Here is a 16,291-nt window from a genome sequence, read left to right on the forward strand (position 1 = left end):
TGTCAGTGGGGGCTTCCCTGGTGGCGCAGTGGTTGAGAGTCCGCCTGCCAATGCAGGGGACACAGGTTCGTGCCCCGGTCCGGGAAGATCCCACATGCCGCGGAGCGGCTGGGCCCATGAGCCATGGCCGCTGAGCCTGCGCGTCTGGAGCCTGTGCTCCACAACAGGAGAGGACAACACAACAGTGAGAGGCCTGCGTACCACAAAAAAAAAAAAAAAAAAAAAAAATGTCAGTGGGTGGATGTATATTTTGGAAGGACAAGAGAGGGATGGAATAGAGTGAGCACGCATTGCTGCAGTCCAAAGTGAACTGGAGTTGCTCAGTAACAAGTGGTACAAAGTGCTGTGAACATGTACACGGGAGTCAGCAAGCTAAGTTCCACGCAACGTATCTGGCCCAGTGCCTGGGAGTTAGGAGTGGTTTTACATTTTTAGATGGCTGGAAAAAAATCAAGGGAGGAATCAAAATTTTGTGACAAGTGAAAGTGATACGAAATTCAAATTTCAGCATCCAGAAATAAAGTTTTATTGGAGCACCACCCTGCTCATTGCTTTACACATTGCCCACCACTGAATTTGCACCACAACAGCAGAGCTGAGAAGTTGTGACAGAGACCGTGTGGCCCCTCGGAACCTATTTACTATCTGGCCACGTGCAGAAACAGTTTGCCAACCCCTAGCCTAGAGGAGGGAGATGTCACTTCTGCCCAAGGTCATTATGAGGGAAGTGACACATCTACCTTACTTTCCTATAGCCCTTGATAGCCCATGTGACCCTCCCAGTGGCCCTTTGGGGGATGAGAAGGGAAGGGCAGGTTCCATCATTCCCCCCTTTTACCGCTGGGGAAGCTGAGGCTCAGCCCAATCTGGAGACTTGTTCAATGTTGGTAGCTAATCAGTGGCAGTACCACATTACATCTGTCTTGAGCCTTTCTACCCCAGGGTGCAGAGATTGGAGAGATGCTGGTGCAACAGCTACGCATACACAGACATCCCAGATGGGGCAAGGGCACCATAAACAAGGGAGTCCAGCTGGACAGCTGGTGTGGAGGGCTTCTGCTGGGCCCAGGACAAAGGAGACAGGAGCTGTCAGGGCCTGCTCCCATCCCTGGACCCGAGGTGAGTCTCTCTGGCCCTGCCCTTTAGTCATTGAGAGAACCTCTGAGAGACTCAAGTCCTATCGGTAACATAAGTCCTCTCCCGATACAGTTATGAAGAGTAAGTGAGGTCAGTATGAGAAGCAAATGAGTTAACTGTGTATGTATAGTGCTTAGCACAGCACCTGGCACTTCGTAGCTATGATGTTAACCTGCTTTCATTCACTGGACGGGGAGCCTACTGGGCTTTGAAAACAGGAATTGACATGTCCTTCCACTAGACAACAGGAGAGCCATAAAGAGTGCAATCACACCCGAACATCAGACTAGGTTAGACTTTCATACCACCCAACACTCTGGAAAAATTCCACCTGTGGAACAAATTCTAGCTCCTTTAGGAAAAAAAACCCTCCTAGGTATTAGCTCAGGAAAAAAAGACTCTTGTACTTTCAAGCTATTTGGAAGAGAAGTGGGTGTAAAAACTAGTTTTACATCTAGGAAGAAATGTTAGGTTGAAATTGAGAATTAAGTAATTGAACTGAACATCTAGAACTCCTGGGGTTTGGGGGCAGTGGTTTGAGAAAGAGACAGGAAGGGAGAAGGGCAGGAAAGAACCATGAGGAGAGATTGACCAGACCCATGAGTGATGATCAGTCCAGCAATGCAGTCGGGACCCAGGGCCTGAGCACGGTTCATACAGCCCAGGAAAGCCGCTGGAGTTAAGAACCAATCCATTCATCTTGCTCCACTTTCCACACTAATATTTCGTCTTTGGGAAATAAAACATCTACTCAAAAATAAATTTCCCTTTAGTATTACTGTGACCTCCTACACTCATACCACCAAATATCCAAATATGCTAATAATTTGAAACAAATTTTAAAAACTCTCTGATGTGAAATTATTTCATACTATAAGGAAATAAGGACTCTTCTGATGGATGTAATACAACAGAACACTGTTTCTTAAACTGCTTGTCAGGACCCATTAGAGCTGAAATCAGTTTACTGGGTTAACAACCATATAGAATAGAACAGAAAATATCCAAGTGCATTACACATAATAAAGGACAAGTATTGTTAAGTGAATCTTTTGTTTCAGTTATATGTTTGTGTATGTGTGTGTTTACACACACTCATCTATGTTGCTAGGCTATGATGTAAATGGTATTCTCACTAGAGATCGTGGTCAAACAAGTTTAAAGGCACTGAAATAGAGTGTGATCCATGTAGGTAAATCCAGTATAAAAATCCTAATTCATTGAATAGCCACATGAGAGGGTAATTATTATTCCTGATAAGTGGAATTTCTTTAAATGATAAGCTCTTCCTTTGCATTTAAGATATGCTACAATTTACAGGATAAAGGATTTATGCACGCCTTTTCATGTATACCTCTTCTCTAAAATAAAGTGTATCTTTAAATTAATACAGAATTGATCTTGAGATACAAAATTTATCAAAAGTCAGAAACATAAATGGTTACATTGTTCAGAACAATGGCTGATCACCTGCTTCATGAAACAAAATCACTGAAGTATTTTTCACACTAATTAATCCACCATGGAGCAGAAGAGGAGGCTGGAGAGCAAACAGTGGGCAGGGATGGCTTTTACCACCACTATACTTGAACAACCCCCATGATTACTTGGTGTATACAAAATAAGATGAGATTCCTAGTCCCCCCAAAATTAGATTTCGGAAAAGAGAAAGTCACCTTGTATTTAACTCCATATGAAGTCTCCCATCCTAAGAGGCATTCCCTCAATCACTCTCTTCTGAATGCCAAAAAGCAAAAAGCCTATTATCTCCAAGATAACAGGAACTGAAATCAAGCAATTCATTAATCCTGGAAGTGATGGCAACTGATTTTAAAGGGAGAAACCATGTCAGAAACATTTACCTGGTAAGACTGAAGATTTTATGAAAAGGAGATGTACGTTTCAGAGGTTACTTGAGAACTATTTGGAGAAGATAGCCAGAAACAACTGCAATCAATACTAGATAGGGATGCTTATGGAGGTCATAGGATTGAAATAGAATAGATGACTGACTGAATGAAGGGGGCCAAGATTTTAACACCAATTTAAGAATATACTCCTTCAGAACTGCCTGTATTGGATGTCCTACAAGCCATGCAGAAGTGCTGGGTTGTGGAGAGCAGGAATATACGCCTATAGGAAGAAAGGAAAAAAACAATTGTTCTTACACTATGTGAATGGGCACACAGGGCTTAGAATTAAGTGTACAGGGGCAACATCATACGGAAATTCAAGAAGTACTACATTTCAAATGAGTTAGATAGAAATGAATATGCTGAAAGTGGCCTACTGATGAAAAAGACTTTGAAGTCAAAGCATTTGAAGAAATGATTTTGTGAAGTGCAAAAGGAGAAGAATGTCATGTTTTAATTTTATTTTATTTATTTATTTTTGGCTGCATTGGGTCTTCGTTGCTGTGCACAGGCTTTCTCTAGTTGTGATGAGCGGGGGCTACTCTTTGTTGCAGTACATGGGCTTTTCATTGTAGTGGCTTTTCTTGTTATGGAGCATGGGCTCTAGGAGTGCGGGCTTCAGTAGTTGTGGCATGCGGGCTCAGTAGTTGTGGCTCTCAGGCTCTAGAGAGCAGGCTCAGTAGTCGTGGCACATGGGCTTAGTTGCTCCGCGGCACGTGGGATCTTCCTGGACCAGGGCTTGAACCCGTGTACCCTGCATTGGCAGGCAAATTCTTAACCACTGTGCCATCAGGGAAGCCCCAAAGAATGTCATATTTTTAAATTACTAATTTTATATAATGTGAGTTAAAATATATGCAAGTAGATTAATAAATATATATAGATATTTCATCCTTTATTTACATCCCTAACACGTGCTTATTCAAGTTGATGCAAAGCCATTTAAAAAACCACCTCGTTGGAAAATTGGGGACCACCTCATAATCAAGGGTACCTTATACATGGGCATATGTGGTAATCTCCATCCCAGATAATTGAGGATTGTCAATAGTTGGCTTGTGAGTGAACCTGAAGAGTAGGAAGCTGTTAAAATACATTAAAATCCCTAAAATGAGATACCAGTAACTGCTATCAAACAAATTCTTATCTGTTAAAAATTCCCTATGATATCCCTGTGCCATATGCAACAGAGGCTGTTGTTGTGCTGTCCCCTCAGCCCACCTGGGAGTTCACCTGTAGCTCTGACGGACAGTTCCCCTGCACACTGACAGCTTCCCGCCTCTAGCCCACTTTTCCTCTCTGCTTAGCTACCCAACGGCTTTCTCTGGTGCCTCCAAAGCTTGCTCAGGCTAATACTGGCAGCACTAAAGTGCTGGGAACTTAATGCCCCCAGTATTAAATTGTGGATAAAATCCCAGTTTCCCCACTGCTTCGTGGACAATCATAAAGAACAGAGCCTCCATTGCCCACAATGTTAATCTGCTCAGTAATCTGCCTCTTTTCTTACTGGTTTTCCTTCCTTCCCTGTCTCATTTTCTCCATTCTTTCACGTGTGCTTCTTGGGATCACCTCCCAAATAGACTAGTTGTACCCAAGTCCTCATCTCAAGCCCTGCATGCATAAACTACTTAGCATCATGTGGTGATTTTGTGTCCTCTTTGAAAAACAGGTGTCTGCAGGAATCAAGGTAAAAGAGCTTTACCCTCATTCTTTACAACTGAATAGATCTTGGGAAATACCTCATCCATTCCTTTCAATAAATATTTGATGATCCCTCACTAATGCAAAGAGTTTTTCTATGGGTTGCAGGGTATGCCCAGATGAACAAAATATAGTTCTAGTTTCAAAGACCTTAGACTTGAGAATGAGACATGAAAGATGGAAGAAGAAAAGGAACCCTATCACTGAAGAAGATTCAGGCCACAGAAAAGGGATGCGCAGTTCCAAGAGAGGGACTACTTCCAGCTGACTAGTATTTCATCACCACTCAGACACAGCCACTCTTCAAATTTTCTAACTCAAACATGTGATTGAGGACATTTATCTTTTTATAAACTCAGCACTGACTCACCCACAGGTCAGCCCAAACATGGTACGTGTGATACAGCCTTACGGGCAACTGATTCAATACCTGAAGGCAAGGCATCACATTGCAGGGTCCCTAAGTGACCGCTCCAGGTACCATGTGTGACACTACATGGCCAGGTGAAGCAAGGAAACCAGTGAGGCTTCCTTAATCATGCCAAGCATGTTCCCATCTCAGGCCCTTTGCTCTTGACATTCTCTGCCTGGAAGGCCGTGCCCTCAAATACCTGCATGGCTCACTCTTTCAGCTCTTTAAGCTCTCTCTGCTCAAGGCCTTTCCTGATCACTCCATATAAAATAACAGCAACCCCTACATCACCACACTCTATTCCTTCCTTGCTTTCTTCTTCATAGCATGCACTGCCACCTGACATATTATATATGTGCTTATTTATGTTTTAATCTCCTCCCTCTAAAAGGTCAGTGGTAGTAGGGACTTTCTCCCCCCTGCTGTATCCCTTGCACCAAGAATAGTGAATGGAAGAGAGAAGGTGCTCAGCGAACATTTGTTGAAGGAATGAATAAATGATTTCATCATTAGAACCTCAAAATCATCACTCACCACAGTCGAATTTCTATATACTTGTCTGGAATCATGACATGACCCTATAACTCAAGGGTCTAAAGGGTACAAAATTATTTTGTGAAAAAAACTTTTGTAAAGCTTCAATGTGTATAGCAGGTATGAATAAATAAAAGTTTTAATTTTGTCATAAACTTGAACAGGCCATGGAATGCAACTCATTCAATGTCCAAAGTGTAAATAGGAAAGAAATCCTGAAATTTTAGATCTTAGATACTGTACCTACTTTACTAAAAAATATAACTTATTCATGTATTCATGCAAAAAATACCTATTGTGTGCTTATGATGGTGTTGGGTGAAGTGCTACACTTGATTTTTCTTTTGCAACATTCTGCCATTACAGATAGGGAAAGTTCATCTTTTTAAAAACACTTACATTTTCCCCCATTATTTATTGAAGTCGGCAATCCCTGAGAGAAAATAGTCACAGGAAATACTTCAGGTGGAGTCTTTTATTCAGCTAATTTTAAAGGCAAACAATTTTCTCTTTTCATTGAGTTTAAGGGAAGGAGGAACCACTGTATTTATCAACATTTAATGTTATTAATTTTAATAACAAAAATTACATAAGTGGTCATCAAACTAATTACATAGGGCTAACTGGTTCCACCACAAATTCATGCTCTCCAAACACAGGAGGCCCTCATAGTTGCGTGATAATCTTTTATTCACCCCATTGACTCACCACTACATTTCCACAGCACTTAGTCCAAGTCTTTATTATTCTACCCATGACCTCAACCTGCCCTCCCTCTCTCTGACTTGACTTAGAAGACTATAGCCAAATTCCTTTCTTTCTAACGCAAAGTTCCCATGCTTCTGTCTCAAAAGAGTCCCTCCTTTGAAGAGTCCCATCTTTTTAAAGATTCTGTCCCATCAGTTTCGCCTCTCCCTTACATTTCTGATCTCTTTTCCCTTCAATGGTTTCTTCTCCTCCGCTTATAAAGTAGGCTCAGATCTTCTTATACTAAAAACTTACTTTCCCTATACTACACCCTACCTTTGATGTAGTAAACTCTCTCTCCTTCTCCTTCACCCCACTTATTAAAAAGGAAGTCTGAGGCTTCCCTGGTGGCGCAGTGGTTGAGAGTCCGCCTGCCGATGCAGGGGACATGGGTTCGAGGCCTGGTCTGGGAAGACCCCACATGCCGCAGAGCAATTAGTCCCGTGAGCCACAACTACTGAGCCTGCGCGTCTGGAGCCTGTGCTCCCCAACGGGAGAGGCCGCGACAGTGAGAGGCCTGCGCACTGCGATGAAGAGGGGCCCCCACTTGCCGCGACTAGAGAAAGCCCTCGCACAGAAACGAAGACCCAACACAGACAAAAATAAATAAATAAATAAATAAATAAATTTTTTTAAAAAAGGAAGTCTGTCCTCACTTCTTCCATGTGCATCACCCTCTCCTCTTTAACCCCTCACAGCCTGGCTACACTTCTACCTGCCTCAAGATAATCAAGGAACGCCAGGAGTCAAATCCAATGGCTCTTCCTTCACTGCACCCTCATCCCCTTGTGCCGTGCTATAGGAACGACGGTGCTCCCCTCACCTTTCCCAGCCTCCATGACACCACACTACTGCCACCACATTCCTCCAACTACCCCTTGTTTAACATTGTTCATATCCGCTTTTTTCTCTTTTCCTCTCCAACCCACAGACATCCCCCAAGGATCCCACCCTTAGCCTTTGCCTCTTCTTGCTCCATTTTCTTTATTGGCCATTCCTGAGACATTAAAATTGCTTCTAAGTAGATGACTTACAAATCTCTATTTGTAGCTCTAACCTCTCTCCAAGACCTACCCCTGTATTGTAGTCCCTTCATTTGGACAAACCTGTCAGGCCCAAAATGAAACTTCTTTTTTCCCCTCTTCCTCATCCTCCTCTGAAGCTCCTTCTTGACAATGACCCAAGCATTCTCTCAGCTGAGCCTGACAATGACCTCTGACTTCCCTGCTCAGTGTTCAGGTTATTCTTGCGCCTTGTCTCTTGAGTCTGCCCTCTCCCCTTCACTCCCACTGTCTCATTTCCTCTTGCCCTTAATTTGACAATAGAGTCTATCTGGTCTAGCTACTGCCATTCTATCCTCAGTTCATACATCCGACACAATGCTTCAGGATTAGCACCCTGAAGCACAGTTCTGGTCCTGTCAACCTTCCTCCTCAGAAACCTTCCAAGGCTCCCTGGCAGTTACTGAATACAATCCACAGAAAAGTTGCCCCACAGCCTTGAGTGACCCTCTCTTTCTTACCTTACCTCTCACTTCATCTCTGGGCATCTCCTACGCTCCAGCCAAAGCACATCATTCTTTTTTTTTCCCCCATTTTTACTGAGAAAGAATTTGTAAGCATACCATTCTGTTCCCTGAATGGGCACACAATTTCCACCTTTGCTGAACTGTTCCTCCCCCGAGCATGCCCTTCCTTCCCCGGCAGCCCAAACTCCACCTATGTAAATCAGAGTTCAAAGGCTCCCTCTTCCAAGAAATCTTTCTTGATTCTTCCTTCTGAAGTCATTGCTGTATCCTGTGAACTCCTACAGCTCTACAGGCGTATAGCTTTTTCAGCACTTAACCATTTTCCACCATTCTTGTAGTTCGTTATATGCATGCCCTGTCTCTCCTTCCTGGCCATGAACTTCCTCTGGGCAGGATCTAAGTCTCCTTATTCTTCAAATCTCCAGCCCCCGTAACATTTCCCAAACCCTATCCAAAGGTATACACTGCCTGAGATGTAGTAGGCAACTAACAAACGTTTGTAAATTAATCATTGTGACCCAAAGGGTTAACTTTGGGTTTTAGTGCTTGAAATTCTCTCAACTGTAACAACAATTACTTTTTCCTTGCAGGATGTAAATCCCACCTCCCCCACGGTACCATAGTTTATTCCTTCTGGCCCCAAAGGTCAATTTTCAGACACCTTTTATTCCCAAGTCTTCCGAAAAACAAACTTCTTTAAAAGACCCAATAGTTGAAAAGAAAAGAATTAATGCTCCTTTAAGTGAAGACACATCCATGCAAAACAAATTACTTGCTGCAGGCTACAGCAAAAGGTACAACTGTTTACCAGACTGAATTACAGGATTCAAGCTGTATCATTAACCTTAATAGTCCAATCTTTAGAAAGCTGGGCATTGCATTTTAAAAATCATCACAGTTACCTTAGAAAGGAAATCACTAATTCCTGAGTCATCAATTGTGCTGTTGTATAATTATTCTTTTTCTAAACAGTTGATTTACCTTGATAATTGCTAACATTCTTAAACTTCCTTGTAAGACACTGATATCTCCGTATTTTACTTGCAAATATAAAGACGACAACTTTTTTTAAAAAAAGCTAAAACCTCTTAGAATGCCTTTTACATTCCAAAGTACTTTTCTCAGAAAGAAACTGGCAGAACTAATAAGAGAGTAAAGAACTAAGATTCCAAATCCATTTTTATAAATCTATCCTTAAACCTTGGATGCGATCCAACAACCTCATATTAAAATTTTAGAAAGCTTGACTTGAAGGACATGAGGAAATTTACTTTAATGCTCACAGCTCCAAGAAAACCTGGTCTACAGATCATCATTAATTAAGAGAAGAAAAAAACATATGTGGACAGCCCTGGTTCTATTATTTTCAGTGCAACCTCTGCAAAACAAAACAAAACAAAAATTTTTTAAAGGAGATAGAAACGTCTGATGCCAACATGTTGTATACTTACTTGTGTAGCTATGACTGCTACAGGCTCTTCAAGAGGACCCAGGCAGCCAGTTTGGATTCTGACAGCAATGCAGTAGAATCTAAGGTGTTACAATTAAAATAGGTTCTAAGCAGGTTAATCTAGTCCCACAACATTTTAACAAAGAACTATCAAGATATTAAGTGTAAAGGTGCATTCATTCCTATAAATACCGCAGGAGAAATACAGGAGCTGGGGAGTCAAACTGCAGTGGGCTCACATATGAATATGCTATCTCCTTTCCTGTCTCTCTCTGCCCAACCCCACACAAGCCTATCTTTATCACACAGAAACAATTAAACAGCTATAGACTTTGGATGCAATTCTGTGTCCTGGCTCCCACTGGGTGACTTATTGCCAGCTTGACATTTTCCAAATTCCGTACTAGCAGGCTACATTGGCTAGGAAAGCAGACACACTGACCTGGGACCCCATCACCATGGGTCTTTGGGGATTTCAGTTCCCGAATAATTCATGGTACCACCTAATCATTGTGAAGGCTGGAAGAGTGGATGTCACCAGCAGTAGAAATAAAGTATCCCCTTTCCTAAGGAAAACGCCCTGCCTGTGTGACGCTGACCAAGGCTGGAGGCGGGGGGATACCAAACATTTCTCAGTATGATCTTTTTCTTCTTTTTAAATACTACCTCCATCTCTTATACACACCTCCAGAGTTCATTCTACAAGAACCCACAAAAAAGACCATATTCTTCAGCCATAAGATTTCCAGTGTTTAAATGTGGAAGAAGGTCTAGTTGACATTCAAAGTTGTGGGGACAGAGAGAAGGTTGTGACCATTAAAGACCCTTTCCTTCAGGTCAGACAAGAGATAAACAATAGAAACTGCAGAGTCAGGGCATCTAAGACCCTTACAGAACAGGGGCTGAGGAGAGGTGAAGTGTCACAGGATGGAAGCTCCCTTCAAAACCTGGATGCCAGCAAGCCCAGAAAGGGTAACCATTATCCTGTTTCCCTGCCATGTGCCCAAAGCCACATGCACACTTCCACATCCCCATGTCAAGAGACATGTGAAAAAAGGGGGAAGTGAGGGGAAGCAAAGGGAAGTGAGAATCCCTACACCCGGGCATCCACGCGGCAGGAGCAGAACCGAGACTGTGCTCAGAGTTGCAGGGTCGAAATAACGAACACTGTCCTACAGTTAACGGGTGGCAGCAAGTCAGGGCACCCGCAGATCTCCGGGTTTGGAGAGCAGTATGCAATCACACGAGTATACACATGTACACAGATTCACACACATGGGATTTTACAAATCCGCACCACCCCAATGCCTCCCTCCACATTCAGACACCAAGTGCATCCTGCCCACTTCACGTTTGCCATCACCACACTCTCTCCCGGAGAAGTCAGCCGAGAGCTGAGGGATCCTAGCGGGGATTCCTGGAAATGTCATCTCCCAACACCTTCCCCCAACACCGTACGCCACCCCCATCCCTTCGGCTCTACCTTTTACACACACACACACACACACACACACACACACACACACACACACTCCTGCCATGACTGTCATCAGGCCCGCCGCTGCCCCCAAAGCACCGCATCTCAGCGCGCACTGGACACCACCTACCCTCAGCGCCCCCTTCCCCCGCCCCGTTAGCTCGATGGCTCAAGTCATTGCCCCCTGGATGTCGCCGGCTGTCCCCTCTCAACCGCACTATTATTCCTTGCAGGCGCCCAGGGGCGCCCTTAGGCGAGGACCGGGTCTCCATCGGGGGCAGCATCAGCACCGGGGACCCCGCATTCACCCACCAGTCCCTCGCTGTGGTACCTTGCCTGACAGCTGGGTCCGCGGGCCCGCGGGAGCAGGCGGCGCTAACGACAGCGTTGGTGCCGAGGCTGGGAATAAAGCTCCACTCCAGCCGCTCCTACCTCCAGCGCCACCATCTTCTCCCGCCGTCGCCGCCGCCGCGACCGCAGCCGCCCTCGCCCAGCTACAGCTGGGGCTCCGCAGCCGGCGCTCGGGCCCCTCCGCTCCCGCGGCCCCACCCCCTTCTCCCCACCCCTAGTGACGCGCGCCTGGGCTGAGCCGGCGGGCTGGCGAGGGAGGGCGCCGAGGGGAGCGCGCGCGCACGCCGCGTGCTAGGAGCGCCCTCGCCTCCCACGCCCACCTGCGCGCACGCGCGGTGCGCGAGCCCGAAGCCGCGGGGCGGAGTCTTCCATGCACCGCCCCTGAAGCTCCACTCTCCCGGCGCGGGTGGGCGTGAGGGGCGTTACTGCCTTTCCCAGCCCATCGCGCCCCAGCTCGGGCGGGCGCGTCCTGGGTTGCGCGGGCCCCACTGGAGCTCCCCGGACCCCCTCCGGCTCCCGGCCCGGCGCACGGAGCGGGAAATGCGGCTGCGGCACCTCCACCCTCCTCGGTAGAAGCCCAGAGGGGTCCCCGGCTTCCTCAGCAGCAGCTGTGGCCAACCTTTGCTCTCGGGACCACGAAGCCCAGCCGCCGCGTCGGCCCCTGAGGGGTGTTCCCTTTCCTGAGTTACTACCGAGCTTTCCCGCTTCTCCGGCCCCTTGAACGCTGCCTGCACTGCGCGGCCAGGCAGGCGCACAAGGCCCCCCTAAGAAAATGGGGTTGCCGGTGTCTCTGGAGCGCGCTGCAGTTCTGCGTTTCCGCCGCTAGGGAGAGAGCTGCTCGGGTTTGGGCCGCGTTTGCAGCCCTTGAGGGGAGCTGCCCAGTCCTGCGAGAAAGAGCAAGAAGCCTCTGGATTATGATGCCGGGAGTGTATTTGAGCCTGGCTTAGGGCATCAGCCCCAGATATGCCTGGAAGGGAGTAAGGGAGGGGACCTTTGCAGCAGGGACCAGGTGACAGGCGCTCTGCGTTAATGAAAAGCAGTGGGACGGACAGGCCTCGGGAGACCTGGGTTCTGGCGCCGGCCTCACCTGTAATTGGCAGTGTAATATGGGCGAAATCACTTCCCCTCTTCACAGATTTCTCAGCAATAATAAGAAATGATATTTGCACAAAGCCTTATAGTTTGCAAAGCCATCTTCATACACGTATTCTCATCTAGTAAAATGAAGATAAGCTTTGGTTATCTAGATCCCTTGGGAAAGAGATCTATCACATCGTGTTTCCATATTATTTTAGCACAGAAAAACCTGGGTATGTAGCCTGAAGCATTCTTGAAGTTTTGTGTTTCAGTTTTAAAATTCATATGAATTTGCGTCCTACTCCACAATGAATCTCTTTTTCACTTTAATAAAGCAAATAATAACTTCCCCTCCTCAAAAAGATCTTTTAAAATACCGTATGCTAACACATATATATGGAATTTAAGAAGAAAAAAAAAATGTCATGAAGAACCTAGGGGTAAGATGGGAATAAAGACACAGACCTACTAGAGAATGGACTTGAGGATATGGGGAGGGGGAACGGTAAGCTGGGACAAAGTGCGGGAATGGCATGGACATATATACACTACCAAATGTAAAATAGATAGCTAGTGGGAAGCAGCCGCATAGCACAGGGAGATCAGCTCGGTGCTTTGTGACCGCCTGGAGGGGTGGGATAGGGAGGGTGGGAGGGAGGGAGACGCAAGAGGGAAGAGATATGGGAACATATGTATATGTATAACTGATTCACTTTGTTATAAAGCAGAAACTAACACACCATTGTTAAGCAATTATACTCCAATAAAAAAAAACATTACAACAACAAAAAAAGATCTTCTAGTAAAATTGAAATATTATATACTAGGAAGATGTAACATACTTGCCCTGTGACCTTACATTTCCATTTTTTTTTCCAGCAAATATTTATTCGACATGTGCTCCAGACAAGGTCCTTGTTCTCCCAGAGCTCTCAGTACACTGGAGGAAACAGGTATTAAACAATCAGACTAATAAGTGCAACCACGATCAGTTCTCAAATGCAAAGGTGCTAAGGGTTCACAGAGAAACCTAATATATTCTCCAGGATTGGGTAAGCATTTCTGGGGAGGTGACCTTTCAAGTTGCCCAGGAGAGGCAGCACTGAGACACTTACAGGTAGACAGAAGGAAGGAAATGTGTAGAAGCCCACCCAGGTGGTGCTGAAGTGAGAGGGAAGGAAAGCCGGGTGGGAGAGGCAGGCAGCAGCAGCCAGAAACTGTAGAACCCTGTGGGCCTTTTTTTTTTTTTTTTTTTTTTTTTTTGCGGTACGCGGGCCTCTCACTGTTGTGGCCTCTCCCGTTGCGGAGCACAGGCTCCGGACGTGCAGGCTCAGCGGCCATGGCTCACGGGCCCAGCCGCTCCACGTCATGTGGGATCTTCCCGGACCGGGGCACGAACCCGTGTGCCCTGCATCGGCAGGCGGACTCTTAACCACTGCGCCACCAGGGAAGCCCCTTGTGGGGCTTTTTGAATAAGGATTTTAAGGATTTTATCTTGTGAGTCTTGGAAGGTCACTGAAAGGCTGTAAGAGTTGGGAGTGAGTGATCATGATCACATTTTAGTTCTTTAAAGATGGGTGAGGTAGTGATGTGAAGAAGTGATTCATGGAGGGTAGGGTCCAGGGCAGAGAGAATCTGAGCCCCATGACACATCCCTGCCTATATGCTTGGTGAGTATTTAGAGTTTTTAGTCTTTACGCTGACTGCTCTTCTGTTTGCTTTTAGTTCTTCCCTCTGCTTTCATGCGTACCAGTTTGGGGGCCTTTCAGAGTGCCTCTCTGTAATAGTCCCTATTTTGTTACTTTTAATCTGCTGTGGTTTAGGAAAGAAATTAACTAATCTTGTTAGAATTTCAGGTTCAGTAAGGGGATGTAGGTTCTGAGTGAAAGGCTTTTTCTGTGCATACCGCTTGGTGCCATTTGGTTTGTTATCTCCGTGATCTTTCTGCTTATTTTCTGCTTTTGTGCTGTGCTTACAGTGAGGCAAAATTCCTTGATGCATGAATGAGAGATGCATTATTACTTTAATAATATAATATCTTTTCTTCAAATCTTGCATCACAGGATTTTTGTGTAGATTAAAGAAAGTGAGTGAAATTACTCTGTGAAGTATTAAGTGCCATATAAAAGAAAATAATCATTGTTATAATGGCAGCTTAGAGACCTCCAAAACTAATAAGTTACCAAATATTCACATTTTGGAAACTCACTCCCTCCTCTTCCCGCCACCCTCCCACGAAGAAACACAGAGATGCCTATTTCTTTTGGAGAGCACAAACTGTCTGAAGTGCTCATGTTACTCTTTGTGCCTTGGCTGACAGGAAACTCAAGCCAAATTTGCAGGTCATTGTAGGAAATGGGTAGATCCATATGATTTTTTTTTTTTCCGGTACACGGGCCTCTCACTGATGTGGCCTCTCCCGTTGTGGAGCACAGGCTCCGGATGAGCAGACCTAGTGGCCATGGCTCACGGGCCTATCCGCTCCACGGCATGTGGGATCCTCCCGGACCGGGGCACGCACCCGTGTCCCCTGCATCGGCAGGCGGACTCTCAACCACTGCGCCACCAGGGAAGCCCCCCATATGATATTAATATCTATGTCATAGTTCTTCCCTTGGTCTTGTTTTTCTGTTCTATCTATAGTTTTCCTGGGCCTTGTTTATTGGTATTTTTCTGCTTTATTATAGGTATTCTTATAAGCCACTTCAAATATTTGTATCCACCTATTTTAACAAGGGTCAGAACTGCTGTTCAATGTTTCAGAAGCCAGGATATAAAATACTGGCACCCTGCCAGCCATTGTAGTGGGTACAATACTATAGACACTGTGCCAAGTGACTTGAGTTTAAATTCAGGCCTTGTCCACCATTGCATGTGGATCTGAAGTCTCTGTGCATGCCAGTCTAGAGCCTCCTATTACAAGCACACTCAAGTTTGTCTCCCACTGGCTCACAGATAATTTCATAATTTCCTTTAGTGTGATCTACAAGTTCCCGAACTCATCAGCCTGCCCTGTACTTACAAGTATATCTTAGTGGTATAAGCACGGTTTGTTCACTTGATAAGAGGGCAGGGATCCATGATCTTTCATTCATTTAGGTTTCTTTTTGTCAGCAAAGACCTGAAGATACCAGGATTCACTAAATTCATTCACACTTCAAAAGAGTGTGACCATGTCTTTCAGCCTCTGTTATGATTCTGGACAGCCCAAACTGGACATGTCTCTTAGGGTAGTGGTAGATACTTTTGCTTGATTTCAGAAAGTTGCTTGGTGATTGCCTTCTTTCTATCTCAGTCCCTGAGTTTGTCTTATGAGCTGTGGTTGTATATAGGACAAACAGTCAGAAACCTTCAGGTAATGAGGTTTTTCTTGAGGATATCAGTTTTGCTAACATTTGATAATCTAGCAACCTTTCTAATCTACAGTATAGTTATTTTGTCACAGAATTTTAAATGTATGGACAAAATAAACAATTATGAAATGGACATATCCTAAATTTCAGTGAATTTACTTTTACACGCTGATTCTTATTTCACCAGCTTTTTCTCTAGACATACATTCCATCCTGGCTTCAGACAGATCCCCGTCTTTTCTATTCCCCAAACAGGTCAGGCTCCCTCTCTCTCTTCCTTGAATCACAATCACTGTGCCTTTTAATGATTCCCACCTGAATTTTGTACTGTGGCTATGCTTATCTGACCCATTGGAAAATATTCTGGTTCCACACATAGTAAGTCTACAACTGAAAATGGAGTTTCTAAATGAAGAATGTCATGGGAACATATTGTCTTGTTTAAATGGTTATGTGCCCGTCCCTGAACCAACCTCCATGGCCAGCGGCAAGACTCCCACCCGTGGAGCTGGGTCGATCCTCCTCAAACCACGTGGTTGATTAAGGATAGAGCAGACCTAAGTATTACCACAAAGAGCGGGAAATAGAGGAAAGCAACTATCTTGTTCATC

General features: G+C 45.1%; 1 protein-coding gene across 2 annotated transcripts in view; it reads right to left on the bottom strand.

Annotated features, from left to right (window-relative positions):
• Positions 1 to 11,415, bottom strand: part of APBA1 (amyloid beta precursor protein binding family A member 1) — a 233,862-nt gene extending 222,447 nt beyond the window's left edge. For both annotated transcript variants that reach the window (XM_082613977.1, XM_082613976.1), the window contains exon 1: positions 11,231 to 11,415. The gene's annotated coding sequence lies outside the window, so the exon portion shown is untranslated. The remainder of the gene's footprint in view (positions 1 to 11,230) is intronic.
• Between the last annotated feature and the right edge of the window lie 4,876 nt (positions 11,416 to 16,291).

This window comes from Mesoplodon mirus (assembly GCF_964341445.2).
Source record: "Mesoplodon mirus genome assembly, chromosome: 1".
In the NCBI taxonomy this organism is placed as follows: Eukaryota; Metazoa; Chordata; class Mammalia; order Artiodactyla; family Ziphiidae; genus Mesoplodon; species Mesoplodon mirus.